Source organism: Heterodontus francisci, chromosome 1 (assembly GCF_036365525.1).
Source record: "Heterodontus francisci isolate sHetFra1 chromosome 1, sHetFra1.hap1, whole genome shotgun sequence".
Taxonomy (NCBI): Eukaryota; Metazoa; Chordata; class Chondrichthyes; order Heterodontiformes; family Heterodontidae; genus Heterodontus; species Heterodontus francisci.
The window spans coordinates 217,254,262-217,280,322 of record NC_090371.1 but is presented as its reverse complement, the minus strand read 5'-3'; positions in this window follow the sequence as shown (position 1 = coordinate 217,280,322).

Below are 26,061 nucleotides of genomic sequence, written 5' to 3'. Positions count from 1 at the left end.
AGGCAGCCAACATCCCCAGCTTATACACACTACTGAGTCAGCGGCGCTTGAGATGGCTTGGCCATGTGAGCCGCATGGAAGATGGCAGGATCACCAAAGACACATTGTACAGCGAGCTCGCCACTGGTATCAGACCCACCGGCCGTCCATGTCTCCACTTTAAAGACGTCTGCAAACGCGACATGAAGTTCTGTGACATTGATCACAAGTCGTGGGAGTCAGTTGCCAGCATTCGCCAGAGCTGGCGGGCAGCCATAAAGGCGGGGCTAAAGTGTGGCGAGTCGAAGAGACTTAGCAGTTGGCAGGAAAAAAGTCAGAAGCGCAAGGGGAGAGCCAACTGCATAACAGCCCCGACAAACACATTTTTCTGCAGCACCTGTGGAAGAGCCTGTCACTCTAGAATTGGCCTTTATAGCCACTCCAGGCGCTGCCCCACACACCACTGACCACCTCCAGGCGCTTACCCATTGTCTCTCAAGATAAGGAGGCCAAAGAAGGTTTAGATTTAATCGCGATTACAGAGACATGGTCACAACATGACCATGGCTGGGAAATAAAATTTTCAGGGTGCACAATATTTCAAAAAGACAGACAGAATGGAAAAGGAGGAGGAGGAGTCGCCCTTATAGTGAAGGATGGCATAAGGACAGTTGTGAGAAAGGATCTTGGTTAGAACCTCAGGAAGTAGAATCGGTATGGGTGGAGATTAGGAATAACAAGGGTCAGAAAACACTGGTGGGAGTAGTTTACAGTCCCATAACACTAGTTAGATCATTGGATGGAGCATTACGTAAGAAATAAATGGAGCTTGTAACAAAGGTAATGTAATAATCATGGGAGACTTTAATCTTCATATAGACTGGACAGATCAAATTGGGAAAGGTAGTCTGGAAGATGAGTTTATAGACTACTTCCATTACAGTTTCCTGGAACAATGCATTGTGGAAACAATATAAATAAATGGCTAAATATGTCCATTTGCATCATTTCTCCACGGTTTCCACTGATTTTCCATTATGGTTACAGAGGGAGAGTGGATGAATCCTGAGAAAAATTCATGCCAGTTGTTATTAAAAAAAATTCCAGTTTGGAACCATGATTCAGATCTGTGGAATTAAATCGCCCTTGTCACTTCCCTATTTTTTCTAAAATACAGGAGCACCCTTATGGCAATAGCTAACTTCAAGGAGATAAGCAAGGAAAAGTAAAGTCTTTGCTGTGCTAATAAGAGAAACAGGTGATTGAATGGGTCTGGTTAAAAAATAATGGAAACAATGGGCTGGATTTTAAGAGCCCACTGCTGATTTCGGTGATGAGCTCAAAAAATGGCGGCCCGCCTATGTGGGCTGCATGCCAAAGAGCCACCGCGATCTTTAGTGTGGTAGTTCATTAAAATAGCTGGGGCGTCCCATGCCATCCCCCCCCCCCCCAATTTTGAGGAGGGTGCTGGCTGTCCATCCCCAGCAATGGCGTCAGCTGCCTGTACGCAGGTGCTTTCTCCCGCCCAAACACTTAGCTTTTACATCTCCTCTTCCCACCATCCCCTAAACCTGTTACGTGCATTTGACCCCATTTCACCCTCTCCCTCACACTGATAGACTTACTTCCTCTCTCCTCCGCACCAGTGTGGTGTCTCATTTCCCTAGATGGGGATCTGAAGGAGCGGGAGTGCCGGCTGCTAAACTGAAGATTTCGGCAGGTCCTCAAGATCGCAAGTAAGTTTATTTGAATTTATTAATTTTATTCATTTAAATATTTAAATCATGGTCCTGACGCCCAGTGGTGGGGGGCTGCCACAGAGCCTCGCCGCTGCCAGTAGGATGGGGCCGGGCCCACCCAGGGTTGAGGTCCATGGCAGGCCTCATCCGGAGCCATCTTGAGGCCCCTCCTCGCCATGGAACATGATGCCTGGAGGAGAACAAAATCCAGCTCTATGTGTGCAGCAGAGGTTGTAGAGTGTACCAGGAGAAAGCTGGAGGGTTGGTAATGAGGTCGGAGATGACATTTATTTTGAGGTTTTTATATTAAAGTGGGAAACCGGTATGGCAGTGCCTCTATAAAATTTATGGTGAAGAGGCAACTCGAATCAGATGAACTCAGTGCTAATGGTATCCCTGTGGCCCAAGTGATTTAGCTTACAACTTTTAACCACATTTATGTTTCTGGCATGACGCAATGCAGCTGACTAGTGACTGAAAATCTTACACTTAGGATCACCCAATGTTGACCATTTAATACTTCTAAAAATATTCTTGCTGCCTGGAGTATACTCTTCAGTCAGTGCTAAGTGGATTCTAAATTACCAACAGTTTGAAAGTAGGCAATCTATTCTCTATTTATTCATATCTTATTATCTGACAGACAGACCAGCACTGATTATAGCTCCCTGTACCTGATGAGAAAGAGGCATGTGGAGCTAGGAGCAGTGGTTACAATACAGGCAATTCTTGTGCACCTGCATGGTGCTGTGCTCTCACCTGAGGCAATTGTAACTCCTGGGTATCGGGAGGGTTGTGAGGCCCACACGTTGCAGGTAGGCAAGTGCTTCATAAATGCTCAGAAGTTTGGGTCTGGTGATGTCTATCATAGCCCAGCTCCAGTTTCACACTCAACCCTGGACAGCATCCAGGCTGATAAGTAGCAAGTAACGTTCGCGTCACACAAGTGCCAGGCAATGACCATCTCAAACCAGAGAGAATCTAACCATCTCCCCTTGATGTTCACTGGCATCACCATCGCTGAATCCCCCACTATCAACATCCTGGGAGTCACCATTGACCATAAAGTGAACTGGATCAGACACATAAATACTGTGGCTACAAGAGCAGGTCAGAGGCTGGGGATTCGGCGGTGACTAACTCACTTCCTGTCTCCCCACTGCCTGTCCACCATCTACAAGGCACAAGTCAGGAATACTCTTCATTTGCCTGGATGGGTGCAGCTCCAACAACACTCAAGAAGCTCGACACGATCCAGGACAAATCAGCCCACTTGAATGGCATCCCACTACCACATTCAACATTCACTCACTCCACCACCGATGCACAGTGGCAGCAGTGTGTACCATCTACAAGATACACTGCAGCAACGCACCAAGACACCTTTGTCAGCACCTTCCAAACCCGTGACCTCTACCACCGAGAAGGACAAGGGCAGCAGATGCATGGGAACACCACCAACTGCAAGTTCCCCTCCAAACCACACACCATCCTGACTTGGAACTATATCGTCGTTCCTCCACTATTACTGGGTCAAAATCCTGGAACTCCCTTCCTAACAGCACTGTGGGTGTACCGACACCCCAGACAGCAGCGGTTCAAGAAGGCAGCTCACCACCACCTCTCAAGGGCAATTTGGGATGGGCAATCAATGCTGGCCTTGCCAGCGACGCCCACATTCCATCAGTGAATCTAAAAAAAAATTTGGTGCTTGGTGCCGGCCTCGTCCAGGAACTCTGGCACCATATGAACATACGAGCCATGACAGACAGGAAAAATACTTTTGGTTCATCCAGCCTATCCTGTACAGTTGTGACACATTGTGTATCATTGTGTACATACACTCTCCACCTCACCCAAAACCACATGATTCGCTGGGAGAGGCGAGAAAGCAGTTAAAGACCTGGGCCGGAATTGCGGAAAAAGTTCTGGGAAATTCCTCTCCAACACTCCGCACCACCCCCCCCCACACTCCGCCCACCTAAGCTGATCAGAACTAGTCCAGGAGATCACTCTGGACTTGATAATTCCTTGCAGTACCTACATTTTGTAAGAGGTGATCTCCGCCCCAGTATAGTACAGGTCCAGCTCTCGCTTGAAGGAAATCAGCGAATTGCTGTTCACCGCACAAGCTAGCAGCCTGCTCCAGAGATTAAATATTTTCTGGGACAAGAGCCACCTGTTGATAACTAACCTAGTTAATAAAACTTAAAAAAAGTTCCTCCCTAATCTATTCAGTTGGAACAAACTGTAAACTCAAACACAATCTATTCCCTTCAATATCTTATAAACCTTGATTAGATCACTCCTAAGTCTGTACTTTTATAAAGATAGAGTCGTGGATTCATGGAATCATAAAATGGTTACAGCGCAGAAGGAGGTCGTCATCTGTGCCAGCTCTCTGCAAGAGCAATTCACTTGGTCCCATTCCCCCACCTTTTCCCAGTAGCCCTGTGTAGTTCCAGTTCTTTTAGCTTATCTTTTTTTATTTATTCATTCATGAGATGTGGGTGTCGTTGGCAAGGCCAGCATTTATTGGCCATCCTGAATTGTCCTTCAGAAAGTGGTGGTGAGGCACTCCACTCCATGTGGTATAGGTACACATGCAGTGCTGTTAGGGAGTTCCAGAATTTTGACCCAATGAAGATAAAAAGGAATGGCAATATATTTACAGGTCAGGATGGTCCATTACTTGGAGGGGAACTTCCAGGTGGTGGTGTTCCTATGCACATGTGTCCTTGTTCTTCTAGGTGGTGGGCGTCATGGGCTTGGAAGGTGCTGTTGAAGGAGGTCTGGCGAGTTGCTGCAGTGCATCTTGTATAATGCGCACACTACAGCCACTTTATGGCAGTGGTGGAGGGAGTATATATTTAAGGTGGTGGGTGGCTTGTAAGATTTGATTCGCAGTAACAGATTAATCAAAAGACTTGAGGAGCCACAAGTGGCTTAGTTTAAAAGTTTAAAGTGGTTTATTGAGAAGCAACAGTTCAGATATGACACATAATTAGAATAGATATGGTATATATACAACCCATAACAGGTGAGAAGGTTACCGGTCCCAGATCAGACGGACAGAGAGGCCTGGTCTCTGATGCCTGCCATAACGATCTCTTCTATGCCTTTAGGCTGATCAGTGTGTTGAGCCGAAGCTAGCATCCCTAAAGAGCCTCCTCCCTTCATCCGTGCTTTTCCCTTCTTAATTGCCCACTAATATACCCTATTTTTAGGGTTGGTGGGTACCTCGTGTCAATCACTCATTCAATTCCCATCCAATTTTCCAAGTACCAAGGGACAGGTACCCAAAGTAATTCCCTTCTATTTCAGTCCCCTAGCGCATGAAGTCATCTTGTGGCTTATCTCTTGTAACAACATCTTGCTAGTTTCACCAGAGAGTTGTTTAGTTAAGTGGTCATTGTTGTGTTGTAGGGTTTATATTAGTAACATTGTAGGGTGTTCTAGAGAAAGCCTTAAACTCCAGTAAAGATTAAAGAACAACTCTATTATTTACAGTTACTATACACACTCTCTGCAAGCCACCTAAGCTAGCATCCTTCGTGCTGCTATACCACCTTCTTCTCAAGCTTATCTCATGTGACTGTTACATCATCGCTCATACAGTGGAAGGGGTCTCTCTCACTTTCTTCGGTATTAACCCTTTACATCCTTATACTACATCTCCCCCCAATAATTCCATCTTTATCCAACATTTTTCCAAACTAATATACATTTATAATGTCTCTACTACTCTCTCTCCCCCTTTACAGATTCAGTCTCAACTGAGGTTTGACAACTCTCCCCGATCTGGTTGTAAGCTGTCTGGGATGATCAATTGCCTTTGGAGAAAGTCTGCATTCTTGACTTGGTTTAATCATTTATACGAGTTGTAGTATTCCATTCAGTTTGGGTTTGTTCATCCTCATCTGATCTTGCAGATGGGTTATTGGCAGTTGCTTTTGTGGAATGGGAATTGTTACAACCAAGGCAGGAGGAGTGCACTGTCTTTCTCTAGTTCCACGTCGCCACAGGTCACAACATATATCTAACTGTCTACCCAGTTTCTGATGCGGCCAAATACATACTCTATTTATTTTAATTTCAGAATAAAATCCACCAACTAGGTTTCTTTAATAAACAACAGAAGTATTAATTTATTATAAAACAAGACTTAGTCAATAAAGATGCAAAACTTTAACACACAGCCTGAAATATGTCAGGTAATATATATATTCCTTTCTAAATATTCAAAACACACACATATACACCAGTTAATTTATTTTATTTATTTATTTTTAATTTTTTAAATTTTTATTTAGAGATACAGCACTGAAACAGGCCCTTCAGCCCACCGAGTCTGTGCTGACCATCAACAACCCATTTATACTAATCCTACACTAATTCCATCTTCCTACCACATCCCCACCTGTCCCTATATTTCCCTACCACCTACCTATACTAGGGGCAATTTATAATGGCCAATTTACCTATCAACCTGCAAGTCTTTGGCATGTGGGAGGAAAGCAGAGCACCCGGAGGAAACCCACGCAGACACAGGGAGAACTTGCAAACTCCACACAGGCATTACCCAAAAAATAAAGATGCTTTGGCCAAAGTACTTGTTAATTCTTGATGAAAAAGGATAAGATATGTTATGTTCCAAATGGCATACAGTCTGGCATCAGAGTACACGTAGATGGGTCACTGGGATCTTTTCTGGATCAGTTCTTTTCAGGCGATGTTGAAAGGAAGTCTTCCAGAAGCTTCTCAGGAGAAATGCTGTTTCGGTTTCTCTATTTGATTAGAGATACAGCACTGAAACAGGCCCTTCGGCCCACCGAGTCTGTGCCGAACATCAACCACCCATTTATACTAATCCTACGCTAATCCCATATTCCTACCAAACATCCCCACCTGTCCCTATATTTCCCTACCACCTACCTATACTAGTGACAATTTATAATGGCCAATTTACCTATCAACCTGCAAGTCTTTTTTTGGCTTGTGGGAGGAAACCGGAGCACCCGGAGAAAACCCACGCAGACACAGGGAGAACTTGCAAACTCCACACAGGCAGTACCCGGAATCGAACCCGGGTCCCTGGAGCTGTGAGGCTGCGGTGCTAACCACTGCACCACTGTGCCGCCCCTATCTTTCACTTGATTCTCAGGATTCCTCAAAGAGGTGGAGAAAAGATGAATTGGTCTTCTCTTTTAGCGACTGACCTCCAACTAACTCAAAACAGTATTCAAAAATAAAACCCAACCTTGAGTACCATAAATCTTGACATTTCAATTCTCTTGTAAACAACTCCCATAGTCAGAAGGCACCTGTTGTTTACTTAGCTGAAACATGTGACATCCAGTAAATGTTTTTAAAAAGAGTCCTTCCAGTGACCCTTTAAAAAGAAAGTCCAGTATCTATGGAATCACTTCAGTTCTCCAATGTATCCATCTTCACAATTCTAAAACACGAGTTCTCAAATAATATTAATAGAAGTGCTTTCATAACTGAATGATATTCCTCTGATTCCTTTGTATGTTCCCTTTATTCGTTCATATAACATACGCTCGCTGATAGTCCTCATGTTTATGCATACTGTAGCTTCTCATTCGAGGTCATGTATCCAAACTTTTTGACCATTGTTTAATTTGGGTAAGCTCCTCACTCGAAATCTCCTAATGTAATTCCAGGTTTGTTTCCTTCTGTAGGAGTTTTCTCTTTCTCGAACTTTCTCGTAGTCTTGAGTCTTCAATCCAGGCATAATTGTTGAGGCATTTTGGAAGCTGTGTTCTTAACTTCCTCCCAATTAGTTGCTTGGTAGTGCAGAACTTGAGTATTGCTGAAAATAGAGACATTTTGTCAAAGCTTTTCATCTTGCACTCATCAGGAAGATTAGCAAAAATACCAACGTAAGGGAAAGAAACATTTATACTATATGAGAAGAGAGTGCTGATTGGCTGGCAAGTGGACTCTGATTGGTAGAGGTGTTGCCATGGAGAATGCACCAAGTTAACTGCCAAGCTTTGTTTGAAATTTAAACCAGGCAGCTTGACTCTGATTGGTCAAGGCATTGCCCTGAGGATGAACCTGTAAATGGCCAGTCAACCCCTTCCCCCCCCCCACCCTTGTGCAAAATAATGCAGAGTTGACCACTTCCACCCCATACACAAAATAATGCAGAGTTGACCCTTTCCCCCCCATACACAAAATAATGCAGAGTTGACCACTTCCATCCCATACACAAAATAATGCAGAGTTGACCCTTTCCCCCCCTCCTGACCCCATGCACTAAATAATAGAGTCGACCCCCTTCCCCCCATGCACTAAATAATGCAGAGTCGACTCCCTCCCCCCATAGATTAAATAATGCAGAGTTGACCCCTTCCTCCCATTCACTAAATAATGCAGAATCAACCCCTTCCCCCCGGCTCTAAATAATAGAGTTGACTCCTTCACCCCTACCCCATGCACTAAATAATACAGAGGCACTCGTTGGCGCCAGTTTCTTCTGGATGGGACAGTGAAGGCGCGTGAGTGCCGCACGACATGTTCAAGATTGGAACTGAAGGAAAGATAATGGGGAATTAAATTTAAATTTACACAGAGAGGTATTTTAAATATTTAAAGTAGGGTCCCGTCGCAGAGCGGCAGAGGTGCCGCCACGGAGCCTCACTGCCACTGGGATGATTGGGCCCGATAGTCCTGGCGTCAGGCTCGATGGCAGCTGCTGCCGCTCTGATTGTCCGGCCCCTCCCCTCCAGCCACGAAACCCGAAATTGGGCTGAGAATAAAATCCCGCCTGCTGTCTTCGGTATTAACCCTTTATATCCTTATACTACAGTCTAACAATGCTTACACAAAGGCCAGCTTCTATGTTGTTTCCTTGGTTTGAATACAGACTCCCTGATGAAAATGTCCTATCCTGACTGCTATTCTGTTTCTGTGTCAGCTCTGGCAGGCTGCTGAAGAATCTTTCTTAATAAGGGAGAAAGTGAGAGATAGAACTAGTTCTAAAATGTTCAATTCATTTCTTAAGATTTTATAAGGTCATTAGACAGCCATTTCTTACAGGGTGCCAATCAAACGGCTGCCTTATCCTGGATGGGGTCGAGCTTCTTGAGTGATGTTGGAACTGCACTCATCCAGGAGTATTCTGTCACAGTCCTGACTTGTGCTTTGTGGAAGGTGGAAAGGCGAGTGGAAAGGAGTTAGGAGATTAGTTATTCGCCACAAAAATACTCAGCCTTTGAACTGCACTTGTAACCACAGTATTTGCAGTTCTGATGAAGGGTCACTGACCTGAAACATTAACTCTGCTTCTCTCTCCACAGATACTGCCAGACCTGCTGCATATTTCCAGGATTTCTTGTTTTTATTTCAGATTTCCAGCATCTGCAGTATTTTGCTTTTATGAACCACAGTATTTAACTGGTTCAGTTCAATGCCTGGTCAGTGGTGACCCCAGGATATTGATGGTGAGGGATTCAACACTGGTATTGCTATTGAATGTCTAGGTGTTCTCTCTTGTTGAAGATGTTCATTGCCTGGCACTTGTGTGACATGAATGTTACCATTTATCAGCCCAAGCCTGAATGTTGTCCAGGTCTTGCTGCAAATTGACACGGACTGCTTCAGTATCTGAGGATAATCCTTCCTCAGTATCTGAGGAGTTGTAAATGGAACTGAACACTGCAATCATAAGGAAACAGACCCAATTCTGACCTTATAATGAAGGTAAGGTAATTGATGAAGCAGGTGAAGATGGTCGGGTCTAGGACCCTGGCCTGAGGAAATCCTGCAGCGATATACTGGGGCTGAGATGATTGGCCTCCAACAGCCATAACCATTTTACTTTGTGCTAGGTACGACTCCAACCTGATTCCCACTGACTTCAATTTTACTGTGGCTGTTTGATGCCACACCCAGACAAATGCTGCCTTGATGTCAAAGGCAATCACTCTCACCTCACCTTTGAAATTCAGCTCTTTCACCCATGTTTGGACCAAGGCTGTAATGAGGTCTGGAGCTGAGTGGTCCAAGCTGATCATCAGTGAGCAGGTTATTGCTGAGTGAGTACCACTTGATAGCACCGTTGACAACCACTTCCATCACTTTACTGATGATTGAGAGTAGACTGATGGGGCAATAATTGGCCAGATTGGATTTGTCCTGTTTTTTGTAGACAGGACATACCTGGGTTGTAGCTGTACTGGAACAGCTTGGCTAGAGGCACGGCTAGTTGTGGAGAACTTGTTCTTTAGCTGTGATGTTGTTTAGATTAGATTAGAGATACAGCACTGAAACAGGCCCTTCGGCCCACCGAGTCTGTGCTGACCATCAACCACCCATTTATACTAATCCTACACTAATCCCAAGATTCCTACCAAATATCCCCACCTGTCCCTATATTTCCCTACCACCTACCTATACTACTGACAATTTTATAATGGTCAATTTACCTACCAACCTGCAAGTCTTTTGGCTTGTGGGAGGAAACCGGAGCACCCGGAGAAAACCCACGCAGACACAGGGAGAACTTGCAAACTCCACACAGGCAGTACCCAGAATCGAACCCGGGTCCCTGGAGCTGTGAGGCTGCAGTGCTAACCACTGCGCCACTGTGCCGCCCTATATCATGTTGGCGCATGATAATACATGGAGTGAATCAAATTTGCTGAAGACTGGCATCTGTGATGGTAGGGACCTTAGGAGGAGGCTGAGATGGGTCATCCACTCGGTACTTATGTCTGAAGGCGTTTACAAAAGCTTTATCCTTGTCTTTTCCACTCATTCTGTGTTTTACCATCATTCAGGATGGGGATGTTGATGGAGCCTCCTCCTTCCAGTAATTGTTTAATTGTCCACCATTTACGACTGTATGTTGCAGGGCAAAGCTTTGATCTGATCTGTTGGTTGTAGGATCGCTTAGCTCTGTATCTAGCATGCTGCTTCTGCTGTTTAGCATGCATGTAGCCCTGTATTATATCTTCACCGGATCGGCATCTCATTTTTGGATAAGCCTGGTGCTGCTCCTGGCATGTCCTCCTACACTTCTCATTGAACTAGGGTTGATCCCCTGGCTTGATAGCAATGGTAGAGTAAGGTATATGCAGGGCCATGCAGTTACAGATTGTGGCTGAATACAATTATGCTGCTATTGATGGCCTACAAACCCTCATGGATGCCCAGTTTTGAGCTGCTGTTCTGAATTTATCACATTTAGCAAGATTGTAGGGGTGCACAATATGATGGAGGGTGACCAGCTCAGTCAGTCGTGGTGCTACCGAGCCACTCTTGGTGATAGGCATTGAAGTTCCCTACCCACAGCACATTTTGTGCCGTTGCTACCCTCAGTGCTTCTTCCAAATGGTATTCAATATGGAGCAGTACTGATTCATCAGCTGACGGAGGGTGCTAGGTGGCAATTAGCAGTAGGTTTCCTTGCTCATGTTTGACCTGTTGCCATAAAACTTCATAGGGACTGAAGTCAATGTTGAGGACTCACAGGGCCACTCCCTCTCAACTCTTTATCACTGTGCTGCAACCTCTGGTGAGTCTGTCGTGCCAGCTGGAGAGGACATATCTAGGGATGCTGATGAAGTTGTCAGCTGGTGATATGTATAGGGACTTTCAAAAGGCATTTCATAAAGTCCCACATAATAGTGTTGTTAGCAAAATTGAAGTCCATGGGATTACAGAAGCAGTGACCGTGTGGATGAGAAGTTGGCTGTGACAGAAAGCAGAGACTAGTTGTGGACTGTTATTGTTCAGACTGCAGGGAAGTGTACAATAATGTCCCCCAGGAGATTTTTTATATATATATATATATATATAAAATTTAAAAGTCTGTGGATGACATAAACCTCAGCTACATAGTTAACAATGAGGAAGGTAGTAAAGACTTCAGTGGGACATAGACACATTGGTGGAATGAGCAGACATATGGCCGATAAAATGTAATGCCAAGACATGTGAAGTGCTTCATTTTGGTAGGAAGAATAAGGTGAGATAATATAAACCAAATGGTGCCATTTTAAAGGGAATGCAAGAACAGAGAGACCTGGGGGGTGTATGTACACAAATCTTTGAATGTGACAGGACAAGATGAAAAGACTTTCAAAAAGCCCTATGGAATGTTTGGCTTTATTAGTAGAGCTAACAATAGCTAACAAAAACAAAGAAGTTATGTGAAATCTTTATAAAATACTGGTTCAGCCCCAGCTGCTGTATTGTGACCAATAATGGGCATCATAATTTAGGAAGGATGACAAGGCGTAAGAGAGTGCAGAAGAGATTTACCTGAATGGTATGAGAGGTCAGAACTTCAGTTATGTGGGCATGCTAATGAAACTGGAATTATTCTCCATAGACCAGAGATGGTTCAGTGGAGATTTGATAGAGATGTTCAGAGTTATGAAGCATTTTGATAGAGTACATAAGGAGGAATTGTTTCCAGTGGCAGAAGGGTCTGTAACCAGAGGAAGCAGATTTAAAATAATTGGCAAAAGGACCGGAAGTGACACGAGGAAATAAAAGTTTACACAGTGAATTGTTATGATATGAAATCCAGTGCCTGAATGGTGGTGGAGGCTGATTCAATAATAACATTCAAAAGAGAAATTGGATAAATATTTGATGGCGAACAATTTACATAGCTATGGGGAAAAAGCAGGGATGTGTGACCAATTAGATAGGTCTTTCAAAGAGTCAGCACGGACACGATGGCTGAATCTGTGCTGTATCATACTATGACTCTATGAAAAGTTGGTTAATCCCGTGTGCATCTAAAGAAGAACATTTCTTCACAATACAGAGGCTTATCATCTGTATAACTTCAATAACAGTCTTTCATTTTTGATGATTTTTCTGAGCAATTTACTCACAACATAACTGCACCTGGTCATGGAACATAAAGCCTTAGGAACCCAAGCAATTGATCTCATTGCCCAGAATTTGCTGCGAAAATAACAGCAAGTTAAATGCGCACACCATAATTAGTGTTTTAAAAAACAGCAATTTGTGGCGAGGAAGAGATCCGCTGTGAGTTGCGAGTCACCACAAATCGCTGGACAATGCACGGTGCTCCGATGTTAGCTCCAGGAAAATGGGTAGTCTTCAACAACTTCCACATGAGTTTTAAGAAATTGCAACTTTTATGCTGTTAACGCAAATGAAACTTGTTGCAGAAAGTTAAATCTAATACTTAATGATGTAAGGATTCTTATATTGGAGATTTATGTCCCCACAATGGCACCAACAGGGGGAAGTTTAAACTCCAAAGGTTTTGGGGGGGTGGGGGGGCGCCGGTGGTGGTGGGGGAGCAGATATTGGTGTATGCATGTGGGGTGGTTTAAAGAAGAGAAATATGCCTGTCGAGAACTGGGCTGGAACCCAACTACTATCACATTTAAAAGGTGCACATTTCTAAGCACGTGGGAAACATTCATGGAACCAGCAGGTCTGAGATTTAGACATGCAAAAAGCCAACTGAGTGCAGCTTTAATCCTGGATTCTGGCTTTAACTGCCAACACATGGGTTTCCTGGGCTGACTGAAATGTGCCAGGTGAGAATACAGCGGGCATTAGCAGGACTGAGTAATTGACAGGCTAGAAAGCCTTTAACTACAAAGATATGCCAGCTGCTTCTTTGGCTAGTTCACAGGACTTGTTCTGAGAGCGCTCGCATTGCTTTGGAGGTAATTTCCAAGAACTTGAAAGTCATTGCTGTAATCTTGGACTTATTTTGACTTTGATCTGCCTTCTCAGCAGAATGGGAGAAGCTTATGCAACTCTACCTTGGACCTCTGATGAGGAGCAGCACCACCAGCAGCAGAAGCAACAACAGGAGGAACAGAAGGTGCCTTTTCCCCAGCCACCTGCCACTCAACAGGACAGGGGGAATGAGCATAGAGCTCCAGCTCTCAGAATAGGGCTTACAGGCAGAGGATCTGGACGAGACTGAGCACCAATGCCTCAGGAGGCTTAGACTTTCATAGCAGGTTATAGCTGACATCTGATTCCTGGAACAAGACATCCTTCCACATGGACCAGGTGGACATATGCTGCTAGTGGCTGTCAAGGTCACCACAGCTCTGAATTTCATCTCCTCTGACTCCTTCCAGGGATCTGTTGGTGACATCTGCTGACCACAAGTGTATCTCCCAGGTGGCTGATACCATGTTTGCCAGGGCCACCACTTACATCTACTTCACTGCTGATGAGGTCAGTCAGGATGAGAGGGCTCTTGGATTTGCTTCTCTGGCTGGATTCCCACAGGTCCAGGAGCCATAGATAGCACACATGTTAATTAAGGGACCCTCAGACTAACCAGCATTATGCATCAATCAAAAGGGATTTCATCTCACTAATGTTCAGCTGGTATGGAACCACCAGAAGTTTATCATACATGTTTGTGCAAGGTATCCAGGGAGCTGCAATGATGCCTTCATCAAGTTTCCCATAGATCTTCACACTTCAAAACACAGTCAGCTGGTGGCTGCTTGGAGATAAATCCCCTGGACCTGATGATCTACATCCCAGAGTGTTGAAAGAGGTGGCTGTAGAGATGGCGGATGCATTAGTGATCATCTTACGAAATTCTACAGATCCTGGGGCAGTTCCTGAAGATAGAAAGGTAGCAAATGTAACCCCAGTAGTTAAGAAAGGAGGGAGAGAGAAACTGGGAAACTACAGACCTATTACCCTGACATCAGTAGTCGGAAAAATGCTATAATCTATTCGAAAGGATGTGATAAATGGACACGGGTAATAATAGTCAACATGGATTTATGAAAAGGAAATCATGTTTGACAAAACTGTGGAGTTTTTTCAGGATGTAATTAGCAGAATAGATCAGGGGGAACCACTGGCATCTACCTGGCAATGTGGAGAATTGCCCAGGTATGGCCTGTACACAAAAAAACAGGAGAAATACAACCCGGCCAATTACTACCCCATCGGTCTACTCTCAATCATCAGCAAAATGATGGAAGGGATCATCGACAGTGTTATCAAGCGGCACTTGCTTAGCAATAATCTGCTTAGTGTCACTCAGTTTGGGTTCCGCCAGGGCCACTCAGCTCCTGACCTCATTACAGCCTTGGTTCAAATATGGACAAAAGAGCTGAAGTCAAGAAGTGAGGTGAGAGTGAGTGCCCTTGACATCAAGGCAGCACTTGACTGAGTATGGCATCGAGGAGCCCTAGCAAAACTGAAGCCAATGGGAATTGGGGGAAAACTCTTCACCGGTTATAGTCATAACTAGTGCAAAGGAAGATAGTTGTGGTTGTGGGAGGTCAATCATCTCAGCTCCAGGACACCACTTCAGGAGCTCCTCAGGGTAGTGTGCAATTGATGTCCAAATTACTATACATGAGTGACCATATCTCACAGCCTCTGAATGGAACTGGCTTTCTGTGATCTTTGCTTGATCTCCTCTTGAGAGAGAACTACCTTTTAAGGTAAAAACTCATCACATTTGAGTCTCTGTCAGGTGACAAAAGGCCCTCTGGTTTGACCATACAATTGTCCAGGATATAGAAACCGTTGTTATCTGTTGGTGTATGGATGGGGACCATTCTCTTACAATGGTACTTCTTCACATTTATTCATCTTTGTTTGGGCTGTGGAGTCGGTTTACAGAACCTTTGTTAGTCCCATTCCTGTTGAGAGGAGTCATTAACATGAAATGGACTTCTTTCCATTTCAATGTGTTTTTCCACAAAAGACTACTACACTTCAACATATTCAAGACAAGGAACATTCAGGCCTGCAACACCATTATAAAATTTCTTCCCGAAAGAAACTCTCAAAGTTTATTTTAAGCAATGGACTCTTGCACAGTAATTTGACTTTAATTGCACTATACCCATTTCTCTCTATCTATTCTTGTGGGTGCATGTATGTGTGATTGCATGTGTGGGTGAGGTTGCGACCATTTCGGGAATTGTTTAAAAATAGTTATCTTTCTTTATTAACCTACAGGAAAAGCTGTCATTTGTGTATTTGACTGTAAAACACTGAGAGACTAACACACTACTTTAACAAAACATTATTTGTAGTCAGTCGGGAGGTGTAAAGTGGAAGCCACCCAGTTAATGAGTTTCACCTTTGCAAACAGGCTTGTTCATTGACAGTGAGGGGTCACCTGACCTCTACTCCATTTTATCTGTGGTCCAAATGTGCCCATTTTCTTGTGCTTCAGTTCAACAGTTAATTTTTATTTCATAATTTCTCCAGTTCATTGTTTATTTCATCACGACTCCTCCCGAGCGGAAGACTTGTCTCCTGGAGCTTCCATCTCAGAGATAGCTGTGACTCTTACAGGACTTGGCTTGACTCCATCAGGTGTGTACACCGTTCTGAAGAACTGGCATTCTGTCATCTTTACAATGCATTTGTCTGCATTTAGCTTGATCCCAGCTTTCCTGGTTCTTTCCATGGCTTCAGGTAGATGGTAGTCATGGTCTTTTTCATCTACACCATAGATATGGATATAATCAGCTATGCTAATTGCTCCTTTGCATCCCCTGTATGTCTCATCTATTCTTTGTTGGAACATATCCTGGCTCACACTAAGGCCAAAAAGTAGACGCAGGAATTTGTAGCGTCCAAATGATGCGTTGAATGTTGTCAACATCGAAGAATCCTTATCAAGCTTTACGTTCCAGTAACCAGTTTCTTTCTGTGAACTCATGTAGTCGCCACATCTCTTGTACATTTTTCCCTCCCTCTGGTGTGCATTCCTTTGTTGCTATTTCACTGCATCAACCCTGCTTCCTTTCCCTTGACTTAATTGAAGGCTAGCCATTTGGGTAGTGAGCATCTTCATCAGTCTACTCATGGCTTCATATGCTTTGGCAGTGTCTACAGCTGCAATATTGTAAGCTTGTCCTTTCCCATTAGAGCTTTTTTGTACATCAGAGTGTGCAGAGCTCCAAATGAACTGATCTACCAGCCTTTCGGTCATGTCCTTGAATTTACATTTGCTGGCTACATTTCTCAATCTCATTAAGAAATTGTTAACAGGTTCACTTTGTTCCTGTGGCTTCAATGGTTTGACTTTGGCTGTAGATGTCAGCTAAATTTCTCAAAAATCTTGTCTAGGTTCTTACTGCCATCCTCATTCATTTCCCAGCTATTGAAAAGATCAAATCCTTTTTCTCCAAGTCAACAAAATGATGTAGCTGACCTTTTCCTCTTCACAAGTGCCTTTCAGAAAACTACTGAACGTTAATTTGCACTTTTGCTTAAATTTTTCACATGCTTCCACGAAATCATCAGCTTCCCAATTCATCATGGGCTGGAGCTGTGCTTTCATTGCTGTAGCAGCCATCTTGTTTTTCCACAATCAAATTCAGCACTTACATTGCTCATAGCGTATGAAATCTACACATGAACACCTTGCTGCCACCATATTATGTCTTGTAGTTCCCAGAGCTCCCAAATAATCACACTTTTTGATACAGATACTGGAACATGCATCTCTTATATTTTCCACATCTCTACCCATGTGCCAGAATTATATAATGTGTGTTAGGTACACAGACTGTAGGGCAGTGGTGGTTGATGTGGTGGTATGTATATACATGTATGCACAGACATAAATAATATTGACCCTAAATCATTTTGGGATAATATAACAATATAATAATGCCTATGAAGACTTTGTGTCAGAGTTTTAAATTACAGACAATTACATTTGTCTGTAGGCATTGAGCCCTATTGCAAAACCATTTACTCCGGAAATTAATAGGTACATACATGGAGACCCTGAATTTCCACATAGATTGTTCTTATCTCCCGATGTAACCTCCTACCACCGCCCCCGCCTCCCCCCCCCCCCCCCCACCCCCACACCACCCCAGGAAATGGCCTGAATGGTTATTTTCAGTTCACAGTGAGGAAGAACCCCACATTTTATGCTATGACCTTCCATGCCTGTCATTCTCCCTTGGCATCAACAGGCATCTGCCCCAAAAAAGAAACTTGCAATACATTGTGACCATGTCCAATAGTGCCTGAAAGACATCATCTGAGAAGCACAATGGCCTTTTAAGCCTGTTACTTTTCACCAAAGCACCAAATTTCACACTCCATTCCCATATTCAGGCACAATACAGGTTTTAGACTTGACCATAGAAAAATTACAGCACAGAAGGAGGCCATTCAGCCCATCATATCTGCATGGGCTGAAAAAACTAGCCTCCCAATCTAATCCCACCTTCCAGCAACTGTTCCATAGCCTTGCAGGTTACAGCACTTCAGGTACCTTTTAAATGAGTTGAGGGTTTCTGCCTCCACTACCATTCCTGGCAGTGAATTCCAGACACCAACCACTCTCTGGGTGAAAAATTGTTTCCTCCTGTCCCCTCTAATCCTTCTACCAATCACCTTAAATCTGTGCCCCCTGGTAACTGACCTCTCCGCTAGGAGAAACAGGTCCTTCCTGTCTACTCTATCTAGGCCCCTCATAATTTTGTACACATCTATTAAGGCACCCATCAGCCTCCTCTGTTCTAAGGAAAACAACCCTAGCCTATCCAATCTTTCCTCATAGCTGCAACTTTCAAGCTCTGGCAATATTCTTGTAAATCTCCTCTGCACTCTCTCCAGAGCAATTATATCCTTCCTATAATGTGGTCACCAGAGCTGTGTGCAATACTCCAGCTGTGGCCTAACCAGCATTTTGTGCAGTTCCAGCATTACCTCCCTGCTTTTGTATTCTATACCTCGGCCAATAAAGGAAAGCATTCCATATGCCTTCTTCAGCACTCTATCTACCTGTCTTGCCACCTTCAAGGACATATGGACATGCACTCCAATGTATCTCACCTCTTCTATTCCTCTCAATATCCTCCTGCTTATTGTCATAGAGTCATAGAGAGATACAGCACCGAAACAGGCCCTTTGGCCCACCGAGTCCACGCTGACCATCAACCACCCATTTATACTAATCCTACACGAATCCCATTTTCCCTCTCACATCCCTACCTTCCCTCAATTCTCCTACCACCTACCTACACTAGGGGCAATTTATTTTACAATGGCCAATTTACCTATCAACCCGCAAGTCTTTGGCTGTGGGAGGAAACTGGAGCACCCAGAGGAAACCCACGCGGTCACAGGGAGAACTTGCAAACTCCACACAGGCAGTACCCAGAACCGAACCCAGGTCGCTGGAGCTGTGAGGCTGCGGTGCTAGCCACTGCGTCACTGTGCCGCCCACATTGTGTATTCCCTCACTTTGTTTGCCCTCCCCAAATGCATTAACTCATACTTCTCTGGATTGGATTCCAACTGCCACTTTTCCACCCACTCAACCAAACCATTGCTATCATTCTGGAGTCTACAGCTATCCTCTTCAATATCAACTACCTGGCCAATTATTGTGTCATCAGCAAATTTCCTAATCACGCCTCCCACGTTTAAATCCAAATCATTAATATATACCACAAACAGCAAGAGACCCAACACTGCTCCTGTGGAACGCCTCTGGAAACTGCTTTCCATTCGCAAAAACATCCATCGACTACTGCCCTTCGTTTCCTGTCACTGAGCCAATTTTGGATCCAACCTGCTACATTGCCCTGTATCCCATGAGCTTTCACTTTACTGACCAGTCTGCCATACGGGACCTTGTCGAATGCCTTACTAAAATCCATGTAGACCACAGCCACTGCACTACCCTCATCAATCCTCCTTGTTACTTCCTCAAAAACTCAAACAAGTTAGGAAGACATGACCTTCCCCTAACAAATTTATGCTGACTATCCCTGATTAATCCGTGCCTTTCTAAGTGACAGTTTATCCTGTCCCTCAGAATTGATTCTAATAATTTACCCACCACCGAGGTCAGACCGACCGGCCTATAATTATTTGGCCTATCCCTCACACCCTGTTTAAACAATGGTTTAATGTTCGCAAACCTCCAACCCTCTGTCACCTCACCTGTATCCAATGAGGATTGGAAGATGACCCTCAGCGCATCTGCTATTTCCTCCCTGGCTTCCTTTAACAACCTGGGATGCAATCCATCTGGCCCTGGCGATTTATCCACTTTCAAGGATGTCAGACTCTCTGGTACGTCCTCTCTCATTATGCTTATCGTATCTAATATTTCACACTCCTCTTTAACTACAATGTCTGCATCATCCCCCTCCTTTGTGAAGACAGAGGCAAAATACTCATTAAAAACCCTGCCCACATCTTCTGCATCCGCGCATAAGTTCCCTTGTACATCTCTGATAGGCCCTACCCTTTCCTTAGTTATCCTCTTGCTATTGTACTGATAAAACATCTTTCGGTTTTCCTTGATTTTATCTGCCAATAATTTTTCATGTCCTCTCTTTGCTTTTCTCATTTCCTTTTTTACTTCAGCCCTGCACTTTCTATACTCCTCTAGGCTTTCTAAAGTATTAAGTTTTTTGTGATCGTCATAAGCCTTCTTTTTCTGCTTTAACTTACCCTGTAAGTTTCTAGATAACCATGGGGCTCTAGATTTGGCAGTACCACCCTGTATCTTTGTAGGGACATGCCTACACTGCGCCTGTAGTATCTCAATTTGGAATGTGGAATTTATTGTCAATGTATAAGGAGATGAAGGGCCCGCCGCACTGAGTTCCCCCACTGGTGGTAATATGCGGCGGGCCCTTCATCTCCATATGCAGATTGACAATAAATATATACAACATAACTTACCTGCCATTCCACGCCGATTTTACGGCCTCCGTTTGGCCTTCGCACGCCTTCGGAACTTCACACCCCTCCTGGTTGTGCGAGGTGGGGGGGACGGTGGAAGTAATAATAATTTCAGGGTGGGAAGGGTGCAGGAGCGGGGAAATCAATTTTTATTGGATGTGGCGATGGTGGGTTGAAGGGCAAAAGATTGAAGGTTGGCAGAAAAAGTTTGGGTATTTGAAAAATCAATTAATGGTCATTTCAGGCAATGAAATGACCATCGGGGATGTTGGGGTAGGGCCTCCATCACTTATTTTTATATTTAATAAAAATCAATTATGTTTTGCCTTTAAAAATTAAAATTGATTGTCAGGACTTAAAGCCCTTTAAAAATGGCACCAGCGCCTGCTCAGTGGCACTGAACGCTATTGCCGGGAACATGGCAGCCGCCCCACACATCGTCGGGGGTGGGCACTTTGCCCTCCCCCCCCCCCCATTTAAATGAAGCCCCGCGAAAAATATCGCGGGGTCTAATCGGCAGCCTCTGAATGCGGGCACCCCACTGAGTTTGAAGGGTGCCGCTGCGGAGCGTGGTGCCCAAATAAAATTCTGCCCTTTGTATCCCAGTTGATATTGGGGTAGTTGAAATCCCCAACTGCTATTGCCCTATAGGTTTTGCGCTCAGAAAGATACCTACATGTTTGTTTTTCTATCTCCCTCTCACTATTTGGATGTCTATAGTACATTCCTAGTAGTATGGCTGCTCCCTCTTCATTTCTCAGCTCCACCCAAATGGCCTCATTTGATGATTTGTTTAGCAAATCATCCCTCCTCACAGCTATTATTGATTCCTCACCTAATAATGCCACACCCTCTCCTTTTTTATCCCCCTCTTTATCCCGCCTGAAAACTCTATATCCAGGGATGTTTGTGCTGTCATTCTTGCCCTACTTGAAGCCAAGTTTCTGTCATAGCAATGAAATCATGTTGCCATGTGTCTGCCTGTGCCCTCAGCTCATCGGCTTTATTTACTATACTTCTTGCATTTAAATATATACCCTTTAACACTGCCACCTTCCTGCGTTGCACACTTTTTAACCTTTGCTTCTTCTGTCTGTCAGAGTCACCGTTCCCTGCCCTGAAATTGCCCGATCTGAAATTGCCCGATCTGAAACTGCCCTCAGGTTCCCACCCCCCCTGCCAAACTAGTTTAAACCATCCTCAACAGCACTCGCAAACCTTGCTGCAAGGATATTTGTCCCGGTCCTGTTCAGGTGTAGACCATCCGGCTTGTACAGTTCCCATCTTCTCCAGAACCAGTCCCAATGCCCCAGAAATCTGAAGCTCTCCCTCCTGCACCATCTCTCCAGCCATACAGTTTCCTATTTCTATACTCACTAGCACGTGGCCTTGGGAGTAATCCGGAGATTACTACCTTTGAGGTCCTACTTGCTAATCTCTTTCCTAACTCCCTAAACTCAGCCTGCAGAACCTCATCCTTTTTCTTCCTATCTTGTTGGTACCAATGTGGACCACAACCTCTGGCTGTGCAGCCTCACCCTCCAGAATGCTCTGTAGCCGCTCGGTGATATCCATGACCCTTGCACCAGGGAGGCAACATCCTGGAATCATGTCAGCTATCACAGAAACACCTGTCTGTTCCCCTAACTATAGAATCCCCTACCACTATTGCTGTCCTGTCTTTTCTCCTCCCTCCCTGTACAGCTGAGCCATCCATGGTGCTGTGGTTATGACTCTCGCTGCAGTCTCCAGGGGACCCTTTCTCCCATCGGTACTCAGAGCTGAATACCGGTTAGAAATTAAGATGCTTTCCGGGGACTCCTGCACTACCTGCCTTGACCTTCTTGTCTGTATGGCAGCCACCCAGTGCCTCTCTGCCTGTGCTCTCTTAAACTCCAGGGTGACTACCTCCTGAAACGTGCTAGCCACATAGTTCTCTGCCTCGTGGATGCGTCACAGTGACTCCAGCCATTGCTCGAGTTCCTAAACCCGGAGCTCAAGCTTCTGCAGCCGGTTACACTTCCTGCAGATGTGTTTGTCAAGGACACATGGTGCATCCACGACTTCCCACATGCCACAGGAGGCACATTCCGCTTGGCTGAGCTGCCCTGCCATTACTTAGCTTTACAAAAAAATTATTGTTAATGTAATAAGTATAATAACGTACCAGTTACATGCCAATCAGCTTCTTCTCCTGTACCGTGGAAGCTGAAAAAGCAGAAAAGAAAAGAAAGACTGCAAAGAGCATCTCCTTCCCCTAGTCAGTAAAATTCCTCACACACAACTTAACAGCCTTACTCTCTGTCCAAACAGCACTATTCTAATTAGTAATTATTAATAAATTACACTAACTGAAACCTTAATAGTACCAACCTTACAAGGTAACTGAGGGTTTAAAAAAACTTTTTTCTCTCTGATTTTTAAATCTATTTACAGGCAATAACAGCTGTTACTTACCAACCAATCAGCTTACAGATTTCCAGTGATGTGTCTTAGTTTTTTCACTATTGAACCCAGCGTGCGGAGCCACAGGCTCAGCCGACTGCCGCTCTGATCTTCCAGATAGGTGTAGGTCTCGAGCCCTGCTCTTTATTTATAACTCCCGCTCTGGTCCCAGTTCCTCACAGGTCCACCGACTGCTACTCCAGTCTTCCAAAAAAGAAAGACTTGCATTTATATAGCGCTTTTCATGACCATCTGGTGTCTCAAAGTGCTTTAAAGCCAATTAAGCACTTTTGAAGTGTAGTTACAGTTGTAAAGTAGGAAATGTTGGTAATTGCCTAGAGACTTATTGACTTGTTTAACAGGCTTATTGATGCTCCATTCCGATTAGCTCATCAGTGGTGGCTATGTTCTAAATTGAGCAAAATCAGGCATTGTGTTACAACACACAAGACAAAACAAACTCATGCATTCTGTGTGAGTTGTAGGGACCTAAATCTCACAAGTTCTTGCTTTGTACTGCGTGCCTGTATATGGAGTTAATCGGCTTGTTTCATGAGTTACCTGCCTTGTTTACTCATAAAGCTAAATGCCTCTTTTCTAACTGAACACAAAGAAAGATGTTCTCTTGCTAACACCTTTCAGTGAAGTGGAATTGTTGGTTATCCTACTTGCACTATTTCTATCTGGCCTAGTTACTGCCTTTGGAATTGATTATGAGCAGCTGTGGAAAGTGACAGGTATGATTTAGGATCCTGTTTAAATTTTCTCCACTTATATCTGGTGTCCTTTTGAGTTTGTATGGTACAGGCTTCCATGTCACAGACAGGAGTGTGTCTTAAACTTGTACAACGGGCATCTCAAGAATTGGTTGAGCATCGTTTTTAACTCCAGGAGAGTAACAGCATATTATACTTCATGACACTTTTTTTCACATATAGTAAGAGAATCTCATGATTAGGATGAAGTGAGCCTTTGGTTTAATGGTAGCATTCCCACATCAGTCAGAAGGTGCAGGTTGTGTCATGTCTAGAAAACAAAGAATAGGGATAATGGTTGTGCACTCGAATTGGAAGGAAGTGACTAACGGTGTCTGAAATGAGCCTCAACTATTCTCTTTATTTACTATATTTGTTAATGACATAGATAAAGCAATAGAGAGCCATATACCCAAATTTGCTGTTGACACTAGATTGGTTACATAGTAAGTTGTGTGGATGGAAGCATAAAATTGCAAAGAGACATTGATAGACTAAATGAGTGGGCAAAGCTGTGGCAGATGGATTTCAACACAGGTAAGTGTGAGGTGATCCACTTTGAACCAAAAAGAATAGATCTGTGTATTTTCTTTTAATGTGAAAAGCTAGGTAGAATGGTGATCCAAAGAGAGTTGGGGGTCTACGTACACAAATCACTAAAATGTCGTGGACACATATAGAAAAAAATTAAAAAGGCAAATGGAATGTTAGCCTTTATAACTAGAGGATTAGAATATAAAACTGAGGAATTTTCCTGCAACTATACAATGCCCTGCTTAGACCACATCTGGAGTATTGTGTATTGTTCTGGGTATCTTACTTTAGGGAGGATATATTGGCCTTGGAAAGATGTGCCAGATGTTACCAGGGCTCCAAGGGTTAGATTATGAGGCGAGGTTACATAAACTAGGCTTGTATTTGTTGGAGCATAGAAGGTTAAGGGGTGACTTGATTAAGGTTTAGAATTTTGAAAGAAATTAATCGGGTAGATAGAGAGAAACTTTTTCTGCTGATGGGGTAGTCTAGGACAAGGGGACATAACCATAAAATCAGACCCAATCCATTCATGAGATTAAGTTAGGAAACAGTTCTCAATGGAAAGGGTGGTAGACACGCGGAGCTCACAAAAAATAGTAGATGCCTCCTCAGTCAATAACTTTATATCTGAGAATGATATAGATTTTTGCTCGCTAAAGGTATTAAGAGATCTGGAGCCAAGACAGGTGGATGGTTTTAGGATACAGATACACCATGAGCTCAACAACAACAACAACTTATATTAATATAGCACCTTTAACATAATGAAATGTCCCAAGGTGCTTTACAGGAACATTATAAAACAAAGTCTGACACTGAGGCACAAAAGGAGATATTAGGTCAGATGACCCAAAAGCTTGGTCAACGAGGTAGGTTTTAAGGAGTGTCTTAAAGGAGGAAAGTGAGGTAGAAAGGCGGAGAGATGTAGGGAGGGTATTCCAGAGCTTGGGGCCTAGACAACTGAAGACATGACCACTAATGGTGGGGCAATTAAATCCTGGGAGAAAAATCATAGGATCACTAAAATAAACTGTGGGCATTTTTTTCATTTTGCCTTGAACATTTTCATTTATTAGTTATAAAAATATTGGCGATGTTAAAAAGGGCTGTTTGACGAATGGTCATGAATGATCCAAACGGGTAATGAGGAGTCTTTTGCAGGGATAAGTGTTGCGCTGCAAGGAAGGTGCCAAGGAACCAATGGCAGAAACTTGGGGCTGGACATTTGGAGGCAGGAAGTGATGAATTCTCCAGAAATATCAAACCAGATTTGGTGACCCGAATACACCGTGATGCATGTTATTTTTATGCCGCTACCAAAAAGCTATCTGAATCTATTTCCTTCCTCTTTTCCAAAAAATGTACCTCTTACCCTCTCACTCTGGGAGGATGGGGGTTTCTTACTCCCTCACTAAATCTCAATTAACATGTTCTCAGAGCTCAGTACAGATAGATTAATGGTCAGTTTATGTTGCACACATCTGCTTCAAGTGGAAATGCTTGTGAATATGTTGGCACCCAACACTCTGGAATTCACCATTTGCACTTCACAGATTGGGCTAGAATTTTATGCCCCCTTTCCACCCCAGAAATGGGCTGGGAGGTGGGAGGGGTGTAAAATCAGCTGGGATAGCAAGGTGTGCCATGCCATGGTATTTTACCAGAGGCAGAGGAGGTGGTGGCTGGCCCGCTTGCCCTTAAGCCGATTGAGGCACTTTCGCGGCCGGTTTTATCAGGGGCGGATAAACCTGGTGGCCCCCTTGTGGTCCTGGGGGGTTCCCTCCTGATATGGTATCCTATGCCCCACGGAGAGCCCCCCCAGTGGCATGGACGCTGAAAGACCCACCCTCATGATCGCCCCCATCCCCCCTCGCTGGGGCCTTGCTGATTGGCTCCGGTAAGCCCGACCC